At 42.7% G+C, this 14,678-nt stretch overlaps 1 protein-coding gene across 6 annotated transcripts in view; it reads left to right on the forward strand.

The window, feature by feature from the left end:
• The window catches only part of Kat6b (lysine acetyltransferase 6B), a 167,700-nt gene that overhangs the window by 132,435 nt on the left and 20,587 nt on the right, over nt 1-14,678 (forward strand). The window lies entirely within an intron of this gene.

Below are 14,678 nucleotides of genomic sequence, written 5' to 3' on the forward strand. Positions count from 1 at the left end.
ACAAGAAGTTTCTCGGGAAATGGTTGCTTTAAATGCACTTGTGTCTATGAGCCTCTGGTTAAAGCCAGTGCTTGCAATACTGCAGCGACTGCGCCTCTTTCCTAGCCATTATCTTTCTCTTCTTGCTTACTTATATTGGATAAGTAAATGTAAGGCTGAGCCTGCATTTGGAAAACTGATTCCAGTTATCTAGAGATGGTGACCTGTGAGTCAAGTGCCCTGTGACAGCCATAGCCAAATGACAGTCGTCACGTAGAGCCCTGTGCGCAGGAATTTATAGATTGTTAGCTGGCTAAATTAGGAAATTTAAATATATGTACAGGAAATACAAGACCTTCCATGTAAATATGCTGTGAGGGCCCATAAAGAAGTATGTTGACTCAAAGTTTGTATCATTAGATTCTGAAATGTTGAAGTCTGCAGATAAAATAAATGAAATTTTGACTGATTTTTGTTTAATTTACTGACGCAAAAATAAAAGATTAAAAAGAATTTTGGGTTGATTATTTTTATCCCTTCAGATAGTGTTTCTAATTATTAATTTATTTTCCTAGTCTGACTGTTCTGGCCTAGTTATTCAGGAGACTAATTATACACGAGGAGGGCTATGTCCTAGCTCACTGTTTTTCCTTTACAAACTCCTAGCTGTAATCAGCTTCTTTTTCTTCCTTAATTTTTCATGTTTTAAATCATCGTTCTTTGGTGCTTTCATACTTGTCCATAATGCAGTGATTGCGCCTCTCCTGCCCTCTCTCATCTTTCCCTCTCCCTCATCCTCCCCCCTTGACAGCTACTTAATCTCTTTCCTACATTTATGTCTTTTTATCTCTGTCCCTCTGGGTTTGACTAGGGCCATCTGTGTGACTTTAGTTCCTGGTGGCAAACGAGTGGGCATACATCTGTAGACCATCATTACTTGAGTTTAAAAAAAAATGTTTTGTTGTTGTTGTTGTTGTTGTTGTTCTTGCTTATATTGGATAAGTAATGTGCTGTTGGGGCTATATTTGGAGAGTTGATTCCGGTTATCTAGAGCTAGTAACCTTAAATACCTGCTACCGTTATTTGGAGAGGCAGAATATCTGCCTTGTTCTAGAGTATTTTACAGTCACCATCCATGAGACTCTCCTCCATGAGTCACTTTCTGGGATGCATCACAGCCATGCAGGCCTAAGACAGGTGATAGTATTTAGTCTCTAGACTAAAGAGACTTTCCAGCTACAGTTCCAGACGGCCTTTTTTTAAGCTTTTTGACTCAATATTTTGCTTCTCTAAGTTCTTTTTCTGTGCATGGCCTTTCCTGATATGGCCCGTTCCTCTTGCCTGTTCAAAATCATGCTCATTTGGTAACAAGTCCAGAACCTCTTCTCTCTGATGCTGTCTTCTTAAGTTCTATCCTATACCGTCTCAGCCATGTTCTATATAAACATGCTTAGACCATGTTCGTCCTTTTGTGCTAGACATCAATATATCATGCTTCTGAGTAACCATGACCTCCTTGTATACTTTTTTGGGTCAGCATAGTTCCCATAATAATCCGTACTAGATGTGGTTTTGCTGATATGAAGTGATATGAAGATATCTAAAGTGATGCCTAAATTACAAAGGACACCACCAGGTAAAAAAGTCAGACTCTAAATACAGTGATATTGTTACAGTGATACAATTACAGGAGACATACATGAATGTACATGAATGTACATGAATGAACAAGCCAGGTAAAAGGCATTCTCTTAAGTGCTGAAACTATTGTAAAAGTTCAGACGGCCACCCAGACGCCCCAAGACTCCGAGGGACTAAACCATCAACCAAGGGGTACACATGGTTCCAGCCAAAACTGTGGCAGAGGAATGCCTTGTTGGGCATCAGTGGGAGGAGTGGACCTTGTTCTGGTGAAGGCTCAATAGATGCCCCAACAAAGGGAAATCGAGGGGGTGGTGGGAGTGGGTCGGGTGGAGGGTCATATTCTTGGAGGCAGGGGGTGGGAGGAGGGGCATATTCTTGGAGGCAGGAGGTGAGAGGAGGGGTTGGGGGTTTTCGGGGAGGGGGAAACTGGGAAAGGTTTTACCATTTGAAATGTAAATAAAGATTATATTCAATAAAAAAAAAAAAGTTCAGACATGAAAAACAAGGTGGACTTGAACTTTTCTTTCCTTTGAGACCGGGTCTCACTTCTGGCTGACTTGGAATTCACTTTGCAGACCAGGCTGGTCTTCTGCCAGAGATCTGCCTGCTTCTGCCTTCCATATGCTAAGATTCGAGGTGTGCTAATCACCACCCCGTAATTTCAGACATGAAATACAGAACACAATAGAATATTTTCTGGGACTCTTGAGGCCATTGTTAGGAATGCCACCCACTGGATGTGACTAGGTATAGTAGTCCTGACAATCTTGCAGAGCCTGTGGCCTTGTCTCTCCACTGGAGTGCTTAAGCACTGTGAAGAAAGATTTTAGTACAGCTGAAAGGGAGGCTGGGGGTGTGGCTCAATGGGAGAACTTTGGCCTAACAATCATTGGGCTCTGGAGTCGATCCCTATTGGCACTGAAAGGGGTGGGAGTGGGGGTGGGGAGTAGTTCAAAGGGAATTGGTATTGTTCCCTCAGAGTTCTACAGTACTCACAAGAAAACTGGAACGGGTGTATAAGCCCAATAAAAATTCGCTTTTAAGCCAGAATTATTCCTTGGCTGACCATTGTAAAGAAGACAAGGTATGCTGTTGAAAAATTAATAGCATCTCCTTGGGAGTCACTTAAAATAATGGTAGATAAATATCTTTCCAGAACCATTTGGGTCCAGGCATTCACAGAGGAAAGGAGGGAGGGAAGGAGCACATGACCTCGCATCAGTTTTGTCTCATAGTTCAGTGCTCTGGGTAAGAAAGATAAGCAGGCATTGTAAGGTTTCTAAAATATGTTCTGTTCCATTAAAGGGACCTCTTAATGGTTTTGGGTTCCATTGTGTAAGGCTGGGACCTTTTGATCAAGGTTTACAGATCAACTGTAAAGTAGGGAAGTCCTTGTCAACACTGACTGTAGTTTAGCAAACGGAAACAACATACAGGCAGGAGAAGAAGCTGTGGCTACTCACCTGCACCTGGACTTTAGATATGGTCCAATAGTGTGTGTGTGTGTGTGTGTGTGTGTGTGTGTGTGTGTGTGTGTGTGTCTGTCTGTCTGTCTGTCTGTCTGTCTGTCTCATGTGTCATGTATCTGTGTCTTTCTGCCTATGTCTGAAGAATGCATGCACAAGACTTTGGCACTGTTGTCCGGTACAGTAAGAGACGTGATGGGGTTGTCCACTGGCCCAAATGCTGCTCTTCCAAGAAGTCGTCTCTTGCTTCTGGGACAGCTTATATGGCATTTGTCAGAGTGAGGTCTCCCAGGAGACTGTTTACACAACTTGGCCTGAGTGAGTAAAAGGTTCCAGTGCCCAACCTGCTCAGACTAACTCAGGGTTTATGACTGCCAAAGAGTGATAGACACAGACTGGAGGTGATATCGCTTCATTTTCTCCTGGATTCTGAGATTTCCTCTCTCTTAGTCAAAAACTTTAAACCTCCTACACACACAAAGACAACTCTCCACCCTCACCAGACATGTCAAGACTTCAAAGAAGCCCACTTCCCACAAAGCTTCTGCTACTCTTTGCCTCCCACGGACAAGGAGAATAGCTGTTCTTCCCACGGGGTACAACTAGGCACTGGGGAGCTAAAAGGTTCCTTCCTGGGCCCTGGCCTGCTCCTGCTGTTGGAGCTGCCCAGCAGTGCCTTATATATTTCACTGTTTCTTTATTTTGAAAGAAAATTCAAACTTGAAAGAAAAGTTATTAAACTGTGCCTACAGTTTCCACGAATCCTTTCCCTGGGCCCCTGGGTGTTGGCATTTACCGTGTCTGTTCTTTTATTCTCATTCTTCTCTGTTGTCCATTTGTTTCCTGACTTGGGATGTGGATGGACTGCGTGTGTTAATCCATCTTTAAAGATGCTCTGCTGTGTGTCCCAGAGACTGTCAAAACCAAAAAACCCCTGTTGGCTTGTCACTCTATATCAGTGAGCGTGCTAGATTCCAGTTTGGTCATAGCCATGTTTGCTGCTGTCCTTTCTGGGGGAAACACCTCTCAGTGTGGGTTCCCACGGAATATGATTATTATCTCTCACCACATTCAGGCACTGAGTCTCTTTAAGTTTCCCAAGATCTGGGGTATTGGTAGATTTGTCTTGATTTTAGTTCCTTGGACATTGTGAAGTGTTCGGGGACACGTTCTGTATGGTACCTGCCCTTGCACTGGGTCTTCTCTGACATTTCCTCGTTATTAGATTTGGGTGGTAAGCTTTGGGGAGAAGTGCCAAAGAAAGTAAGGTTCCTCCTCCTCTGCACATAAAATGTGCTTACCATGTTATGAGGTGATACCTGCCAAATCATTGTAATTAGCGTCTGGTAAGAAGATGCCTCGAGTTTATATAAATACCATTTCTCCCATTTTAACTCCTAGTGTCATTGATGTGATTGTTTTTAATTTGGTGTTTGGAGGTAGAGCCTCACATAACTTAGGCTCCTTTCACTCTGACCCTCTTTCCCCTACCTCCTGCGTTTGGGATGACGGGTGTGTACCTGCCCAACTCCATGATTCTTACCTAAAAAATTATTTTCACAGGGGCTGGAGAGATGGGCTAGCAATTAAGAGCACTGGCTGCTGTTGACCAAAGATCCGTTCAGTTCCCAGAACCCACAGAGTGCCTCACAACTGTGTGTGACTCTGGCTGCATGGGGACCTGGGCCCTCTTCTGTCTTCTGTGGGCACTGGTGCTTCCATGGTACACAGATGTACATGCAGGTGCAACAGCCATCCACATAAAAATGATTGATTGGTTGGTAGACAGACAGACAGACAGACAGACACAGTACACAGACAGATGTACATGCAGGCACAACAGCCATCCACATAAAAATGATTGGTTGGTTGGTTGGTAGGTAGATAGACAGACAGTTGTACTTCTCCATCTGTAGGTGTTCCTCCTCTCCATTTTGTACTAGTGAGCACTTGTTTTAAAATTTTTATTATTATATGTAAGTACACTGTAGCTATCTTCAAGACACACCAGAAGAGGGCATCAGATCCCATTACAGATGGTTGTGAGCCACCATGTGGTTGCTGGGAATTGAACTCAGAAACTCTGGAAGAGCAGTCAGTGCTCTTAATCACTGAGCCATCCCTCTAGTCCACTTTGCATTTTTTAGTCTATATCAGGAATCACTTGATGTAAAAAAAAAAAAAAAAAGATTCTCTTGATGCACATACACAGTTTATTTTACCCATTCTTTTGTACATAGGAGTCATCTCTACTGTTCTGATCTCTGCACACACATGAGTGTATGTGTGTGTGTACACATAGGTGCATAAGTATCACATACCCAGCACACGCAGAGGCCAGGGAACTTAAAATTTATTTTCTTTTTAATTACATGTATGTGTGTGTGCATGTAAATATGGGCTCCCTCACAGGTATCCTCCGAGCTGGAGTTGCAGGAGCTTGTGAGCTACTCAGCATGGGTGCTGGAGGCTGAGTTTGGGTCCTTGGGAAGTCCAAGTAAGCATTCTTAAAACCTGCGCCACGCTTGACTCGCTGTCAAGCCCTAACGATTGGGATGCCTGAGGGACGCGCCACCGAATACCTGAATACCAGTGACTGTGTTAAAAAGTTCTTGCTGGTGTCCAGTTGACTTGTCAGCCAACAGTGGCTGTAATGCAGCAGGTCTGTGTAGCATGTACTCAGAGCTAACGAGCCAGGCTGAACGTTGAACTCGAAGCTTAGGGAGCTTACGTGCCCCAGAACGTGTCTTCATGAGCACGTGTTAGATGTTTGCCTATACAGGCAGATTAAAGACTCATGGAGTCTGCATTAAGAAGAAGCTAGTAGAAGTCACTGGGCATGCTAGATAACAGCTTGAGGGAAGCCATCCGAGGGGTGGTGTAGGGAAAAGAGGCTGGGCAAGGGGCTTCAGGACTCCAGGAAACAAGAGACGAGTGTTTCTGACTGGTCCTAGCACAGCTTGGATTTGTGAAATTCTTTCTGTGTGTCACCTGAATTGCACATGTAGCTAAGGTCTCACAGATAACTATGAGGAAAGTGACACACAGAGGCACCAAAAAAAAAAAAAAAAAACTGTCATAGACCCTCGGTGTCCCAGAGGAAAAGGTGTAAGAAGTATTCCTGGAGGACTGTGGCCTAAATGGAATTTAAAGAAAAAAAAAGTTTTTACTTTCTTTTTAATTACATGTTGGTGTGTGTGTATGTGTGTGTGTGTGTGTGTGTGTGTTGGGAGTAAAGGTGCTTGCTGTATAAGCCTGACAACGTGAGTTTGATTCCTGGGGTGGGGTCCATGGTGGGAGTGAAGATCTGAGTCCCAAGAAGGTGTCCCTAACTTTCATGTACAAACACACCCCACACACAGCAAAGGAAATTTTAAAAAGAAGTAGATTTACTGAAGAATGATGGCCCACATCTGTTACTCTAGGCTGAGGCAGAGGATTACCATGGGTTCTAGGCCTGCTTGGACTAGAGAAGGAGACCTTGTCTCAACAAAACTCAGAGCAGGGAGAAGGGGGTTCAAAAAGCACTCTATGTATGTCTGTGTGTGTGTGTGTGTGTGTGTGTGTGTGTGTGTGTACACGTGCCTATGTGTTATGGAACACTGTTGAAATACTGAGGTGAACAAAAGTAATACCCAGGTGCAGTTTTTATTACAAAGTCATAAAAGACATTTAGTGTAATAAGGTACACTTTCCTAGCTAAAAGGCCAAAAACTCACTAACTAGAATTATAGATTCTAGAATCAGCAAGATAACTAGCTCAGTGGGTGTAAGTGCTTGCTGTGTGATCTTGGTGACCCGAGTTCAGCCTCAGGAACCCAGAGGGTAAAGAGGGGAACCAATTCCTGAAAGATGCCTTCTGACCTCCATATGTACTCAGGCATCTACATGAAGATGGTAATAATGGACATTTTGTTAAAGATTTATTTATTTATCATATGTAAATACACTGTAGCTATTTTTAGACACAGAGGGCGTCAGATCTCATTACGGACGGACAGTTGTGAGCCACCATGTGGTTGCTGGGATATGAACTCAGGACCTCTAGAAGAGCAGTCATTGCACTTAACCACTGAGCCATCTCTCCAGCCCCAGTAATAAACATTTTTAATTGAAAAGATTTTGTTTACAAATGAGCGGTTTCGGGGCTGCTGAGATGGATCTGTCGTTGTTTCCACATTCTTCTCTTTCAGAGGACCCACACTCAGCATCCCCATGGCCTCGTAACAACCTTCTGTAACTTCAGCTCCAGGATACCAACACCCTCTTTTGGCCTCTGTGGGCACTAGGCATCTACATGGTGAATAGTCATGCATGCAAGCCAAACTCTTGTGCATACAAAATAATACAGGAGTTCCCCCCTCCCCCAAAAAGCTGCTTGCTGAGTCAGGTGCTACCTATCTTTAATCCCAGTACTCAGAAGGCAGAAGCAGTAAGATTTGAGCGTTTGAGGCCAGCCTGGTCTATATATCAAGTTCCTGGAAAGCTAGACCACACAATAAGACCCTGTCTCAGACAAATAAGCAAAAAAGAATAGGCTGCTGTTCTTAAAAGAGCAGCCACATACTTAAAGTAGAACTTTAAAATGCTTAATCAGAAGTTTCAAATGATTTCAATCTGCAAAAAAATGATTTTTTTTTCCTCAAATAAAGTTTGGTGTTGGCTTGTCTCTTGTAAGGAGTATCTTGGGTTCCATTTGCAGGTGTCTGTCTGTTGGAGTAGTTGGAGTAGACAGGTTACAGCGCCTGTCATCTTGTCCTTGCAGCCTTATCCATTTACCCTGGAAGCCAGGTGGATTAACCATGTGCCCAATGGGAAATAGTCATACAGCTCCCACTAGGACACGCCCCGCCCTTATGAGCATGGTTGGCCACATGTTACAGGGCATGCTTAGAAGGGAGCATGCCTGACTTAAGGATGTTGTTCTATGGCTGAAAACCTCTCTGTGGCGCAGATTGAAAGAACAGTGGTACTGTGCAGTTACCTGTGCTACCTCCTCAGTGCAGTTTTGCTTTCTTACCTTTTTAAAGTGGCACTGACCATTTAAAAAATTTTTAAAAGCCCACTGTCCCAGCCCATAGCTGTGTGTGGCGCTTCTCTTCCCAGAGACACTGGTCTGCCTGTCCTCTGAGCTCTGTCATTGGAATGAAGGCTGCTTCTTGAGATCACTTAAGCTGCAGCAGAAAGAATCATCCTCATTCTCAACTGCCAATCTTGGGCAGAGAGGAGAGGTGTGACTAACTTGGTTGAAGAGATTCTTATCTTTCTCTTACTCACATAAGATAGATCATGTCTTGGCACATTTATTTTAGAGGGAAGGTTCCAGTGTTAGTCCTCAGAAACTGTCAAGCCAGCCAGCCCCTTTTCTCTGCCTCTCTTCCCCGGCAGTGTGATCAAGGCAATCGTTAAAGGAAACAAGATGGCCTTGTAAAATGGTGTTGGGGTCCTTCCAGCTCTCAGATAGGGACCTCTCCTGTCACTTGACACTTGGAAGATCTTGGGCCAGCCTCTGTCACTGAAAGACTTGTTTTGATCTGTGCAATTAAGTGTGATGATGACATATTTTAATAGAGTCTAGTCTGTAATAGAATAAGGAAAGTGAGCTTCTTTCCTTATTTTCTCATTATAATAACCTTCTCTAAAAGCCTTTGCCACTACTGTTTTAGCACACGGAGCTGATCCATCCGTGATACATTTTAAAATGCTAAAGATAATATCAGGTTGAAAATTGAGAGTGTGGTGATTTATTCAGAGGTTGACTATTATTGAATACTTTGAGATGCATTGCATGAGGCAGCACAGCCAGTGCTTTATGTATCTTTTTTCGATGAAACTAAGTTTATCATAAATAAGAACAATAAATAGTTTGTATAGAATAGTGTGTATTCATTACTTCAATGAAAACATGATGACTATGAAACACAAAGGCTACCATCCCTTTTTTTTTTTTTCTGAACGTCATTGCTTTGCTTTACGTAGCTCAGAATTTTTCAGGTTTTGGCATGCAGGTGGATGCTGTTGCTGTTGCTGTGTAATCTTTGTTCAGATTGCTAACCAGTGGGCATATGCAGTGAGTCGTGTTGGAACCCACTACTAGGCAAATTCCATTCAGATAGCCAGTAAGCATCAGTTGGCTGTGGTATCCTGAAGACAGGGACATTTGCAGGGTTGAATGCCAAGCCGTAAGCACAGTGCTTGTCATACAATGGGCATGCAATAAAGATCTGTTAAGGGAATAAACGAGTGTCTGACTCTGCTCTTTGTACTTCTGGGAGCACCTCCAATACACCTAGCCAGTGTCTGATGGAACTAGCTCTTGATCCAGGATTTTCTCGTAGCCTTCTGTTTTGTCTCACACACACACACACACACACACACACACACACACCTTTACCCTTCCTCTGCAAGCACACTTTGGACAGACTTTGGCTGTGTGGCCTCGGTGGTGCAGCCAGGACGGGCCATGATCCACACAGTCCTTTCTGCGGAGTGTCAGACAGGGCTCATGACTCATCTCTGCAGCATTAGGTATGAAGACTTCGCAGTGGAAGTGCTTCCAGCTCTCTCATTGGCCCAGTTAAGGTATTTGTGAGGCAGAACAAGATCGCACAAGCTTTGTTCTTAGCACTTGAAAGTAGTGCTCTCCTGACTTAATTCCAAGGAAACTGTTACCCTTAAATCTGTTTTCCAGCTAATAAAAGAAGCAATGGGCTTAATGTTTTGTTTTGTTTTGTTTTAAGTAAAAAATAACCTACTATAAAAGTTTGCTTACCTCTTCAGGATAATTTTAATAATGCAGATGACTTGGTGAGAATGTGGTCAGAAGGTGGTTGTAATTTCTTGTTTGCTCCTTTAAAAAAATACATGTATGTTTTAGAGAAGAAAATAGGTTTTTCTTTATTTGCTTAGAGTTATGTTAGAGAAATACAGTTTAATGTACTTTACAAAGTACATAAAAGTAATTGAGTGGATTAAATAATTTTATTATTTATGTAACAATATGTTGTCCATATTGAAACAAATGTGCAACACAGTTATACTGTAACAGGAACCAAAGATAATGTTGCTAAAATCGCAATGCCTGCATGATGCCTTCGAACCTGGGAACTAGGTAGGGTTCTTTATGGGAAAGGTATTGTTCTGGAATGGGAGATGAACCAGTTGGTTAAAGTCCTGATATACCAGCATGAGGACCTGAGTTTAGATTTCTAGCATCCCCATAAAAGCTCAGTGCAGCAGTACACACCTATCACCTCAGTGCTGGGGAAAGGGAGGAGCAAGGAGAGACGGATGGATGCCAGCAGCTCTCTGGCTGGCCAGCCAGATCCAGCAAGTCCCTGTCTCCAAAAGTAAGGTGGAAAATAGATCCAGGAAGACGATCCTGAGTTGACCTGTGGCTGATTTCTCTCTCTCTCTCTCTCTCTCTCTCTCTCTCTCTCTCTCTCTCTCTCTCTCTCTCCCCTCTCTCTCTCTCTCTCTCTCTCTCTCTCTCTCTCTCTCACACACACACACACACACACACACACACACACACACGAAAATGTTCTTGTCATTCTAGGAAGTAAGGAAGTAAAAATTATTAGAAGTGTATGAGAAAAACCCAGGAGTTACCTTAAAAGCCTCACTGGCAGTGAGTATGTTAATAAAGATAATTATAACTGATTGAAACTTGTCAGACATTTAAATTCAGAAGTTTATAATGATACTGAAAACTAATCTGAACAATGAAAAGAGCCAATTCATTATCTTAAAGCCGGTAAATGAAGCATCTCTCCTGCCTCCCCTGTGTGAGCTGTGCCACTAGGTGACCAAGTGGTGCTTGAGGAAAGCAGTCTCTTCCCAGGAACTAATGGATCCATCTACTGAACACCAGTAGCTGCAAACTGCACAAAGAGGAGCAAACGGACACAATCAAGGTTCTGCTCTGTCTTGCTAGAAATGACATAGAAGAACATGGGGAACAGTAATGCAAGCACACCTTGGGAAAGCCCCAAGATCAAGAACATATAGGAAAGAATATGGGGTAGGAGGAGAAATCCACACATTAAAGGAAAATTAAGTCTTTTTTTTTTTAATGGACATAACTACATTAAGCACCTGGATATTTTGGTGGTAAAGGTATAAGAACAACAACAATAATAATAATAGAGACTGGAGAGATATGTCAGTCAGTGGTTAATAGCACTGACTTCCAGAGGACACAGGTTCAATTCCCAGCATCCACATGGTAGCTTACAACCATTTGTAACTTCAGTTCCGAAGGATCTAGTGCCCTCTTTAACCTCTGTGAGCAACCAGTCATAAATAAGTAAATCTCAGCCAGGTGGTGGTGGCACACACCTGTAATCCCAGCCCTTGGGAGGCAGAGGCAGGCAGATCTCTGTGAATTTGGGGTCCTTGAAGATCAAGTTCCAGGACAGCCAGAGCTATGCAGGGGGGAAAAACAATAAATCTAAAAATAATAAGAATAATAAAAACCTATCAGGGATTGCTAGAAAGGGGCCTGATAATAGTTACTTATGAGAGAGAAGAGAGGAGGTATTGCCTGGGAAAAACAAGATTCCTTGGTGGTGATCAGTTAAGTTCTATGTCACGGTCCTAAGTCATAGTCACAAGGGCAGTTGCCTTTTGGTAATCCACTAAACCATATATTGTGTGTGGTTGTCTGTATTTGTTGGAGGTGTGTTTTGTTTTAAGCCATTGTTTTAAAGGGGGAAGTCATATACTCTATGGCATTTGTCTTATGGCTGTAACTCTTAAAACTAGACAGCCTTTTTTTTTCTATTTATTGGTGGTATGACATCAGTGGTGCTTTAAAGAGAGACAGTTCTTCACCTTTACTGCTCTACATAAGAAACCTTAAGTACATAAGTGCTTGGTGTTTGGCTCCGGTTTCCTCTCAGCCTTTGCAAAGCTGTTTTTATGTGAAGAATTGCACCAAACATCACCTAGTCTCAGGCCCTCAAGTGTTGAATCTCTTAGAGAATGGCCTTCCTGTAACTTTTGCCTCCACTCTTAAACATGATTGAAGACTGAAGGGTGATGAAATGGAAGATTCAGGTAAGAAATACTTCTCTGGGGCTTGAGAGGTAGCTCAGCAATTAAAAGTACTGGCTCCTTCCACAGGACCTGGCTTTAATTCCCAGAACCCACATGCATCTCACGACCCTCTGTGATTCCGATTTCAGGGGATCCAGTTCCCTCTTTTGGCCTCCATAGATACCAGGCACCCACAAGGTGCACAGACATTGCACATGGGCAAAATATTCATACACATATGAAATATAAAATAGCCTTAAAATTTGTAAATAAAAAAGAAATGTTTTTACCATGAGGTGGCCCAAGACATTCCAGCCTGGGCACTCAGGTTTTGCTTTCCTTCTGTTGATCACACTCCAGAATGAACAAACAATAATCCTGGCAGACACTGCAAGCATGAGTGGGATCCCCTCTGCCCCCTCAAGAGTACAAGGCTAATGCACTTGTGAAATGTGGACGTTTAGAAAACAGTGCTTACAGAAGAGAAAATAGGAAAGAAAAGGGTTAGGTTGCCAGAGTGAAGCTGGGCTAGGAGAGATTAAGGAAGATGCCTAGAGTTGGTCTGTGGCTTCTCTCTCTCTCTCTCTCTCTCTCTCTCTCTCTCTCTCTCTCTCTCTCTCTCTCTCTCTCTCTCTCTCTCTCTCTTACACACACACACATACACAGTAGGGGGCATGCTGACAACAAGATGCCTTTCTGTTCTTTTGCCTCAGGTCCTTCCCTGTGCTTTACCCAAAGGAAGTTAATTGTGTTTTTCCAAACCACAGTAGAAGGTGCATCCAAGCACTCTGTGCCAGCCCGCCTTTCAGCCTGCAGCTTTTCATTTGCCTCCAGTTAAAAACTTACAGGTCATAGCAAGTACTTTTAGAGAAGAGATAAAATGAATGGTGCTTGTGAATTTGTTTTAAACACCATTTAGAATACAGTTTAGAAAACTCTTCCCTAAGAGAAGTCACCAGCTTTCGTCACTACTGGGAACTTTTCAGAGAATTTTCTTTGAAATACCTTCCTGCCAAGACTCCATAAATTAGCTTTCTTTAGTCTCATCACACATAATTAAATGGCTGCTGAAGGGTTAAAACCAAGGAAAAAGTAATTGTGTCTCTCATCTCTACTTCTCTGCTGACTGCACAGGAAGTTTGTTTCTGTTCTACAGCAGGGTAATTACAAGAGACAGTTACATAATTTACAGTTCAGTGTACTTGTCCGTAATTACACACCTCCACCTTGGTGTATATACCCTCCTGAGTGTGTATGTGTGCCCTGTCCTTTGATTTGTAAATGATTACCATATGATCTTTTGCAGTGTAACATTGAGTTATCAGTAATGAACTTCAGCTATTACCATGTATGTGTGACTTTCTGTTATTTATGTGATTTAACAGTTGCCTGGTAATGAACAAATTAAACTCCCTGAGGTTTGTCTCTAGCTAAATAGTTGGCACTATAACCAGAACAGTGACTAGGGTGCACACAGAGGAAACTCAACCACTGAAACCTTTCCTGTACATTCCAGAACTTTGAAAGTTGGTGATTTGGTAATTACCAATGTCCACACAATAGAAAGACTCGTGGGAATGATAATTGTGATATTATGGATAATACTGTGCTCATATTAATTTATTGTCATTGATGCCTCAATTCTAGCTACATCCAGTGTTAGAGTCAGTCTGAACAGCAGGCAGAATAGTACCTCATGCAAGGAACTCAGAAAAATGTACTGTATGCAAGCTCAAAAGGCAATGATGTTTAAGCTAGCAATAAGCTGGACACAGAGGCACACATCTGTAATGCCAGTGCACTGGAGGCTGAGGCTGGTAGATCACTAGTTCAGGGCCACTCCATAGCAAGATTCTGTCTTTAAAAAATAATTTCAAGATGTGTGTGGTGGTGCTTGCCCTTAATTCTGGCTGGCACTTAGGAGATCAAGGCAGGAGGATTGTGAGTTGGAAGCCAACCTGGTCTACACTGCAAGTTCCAGGCCAGCTAGGGCTACAAAGTGATACCTTGTCTCAAATAATAATTATAATAAAACCTTGCTATTGCTTCAGCAATATATATATAAACTAAAATCCCTGCTACTATAATATAGCATATATTCTTATTTCTCTCACAGAAACCTCTAACATAACCAGAGTAAATAAATGTTTAAGTCCCCCTGTGACCAAAGCTACTGGCAAGTCAGCCAACCACTGAAGTCCATGTCCCACCCGACCCAGGTTCCCACACCCAGCACACACTGTCCTATTGGCAGTGGGCTGAGCCACTACCCTGACACAGCTATTTATTGCCAGAAGCCTTTTCCTCCGATTGTGTTGAGAAGCACTTAGCATGTGCATGAGGGAGGGCTGGAAGCATTTGTCTTGATAACTGGGGACACTAAAGATGCTTCTGAGCCTTCCATTTTAAACAGCCTGTGAGCAGATCAGAGGAGGGGCTGGGCTTTGATTTTAGAAAGTTGTCTCAAAGACTGACAACTCCCTCTTGAGATGTACTTTGTTTGAAAACAAAGGGAAAATGGAAAGAGATTTGTTCTTCCACCTTTCCTGA

Source organism: Apodemus sylvaticus, chromosome 8, assembly GCF_947179515.1.
Source record: "Apodemus sylvaticus chromosome 8, mApoSyl1.1, whole genome shotgun sequence".
NCBI lineage: Eukaryota > Metazoa > Chordata > Mammalia > Rodentia > Muridae > Apodemus > Apodemus sylvaticus.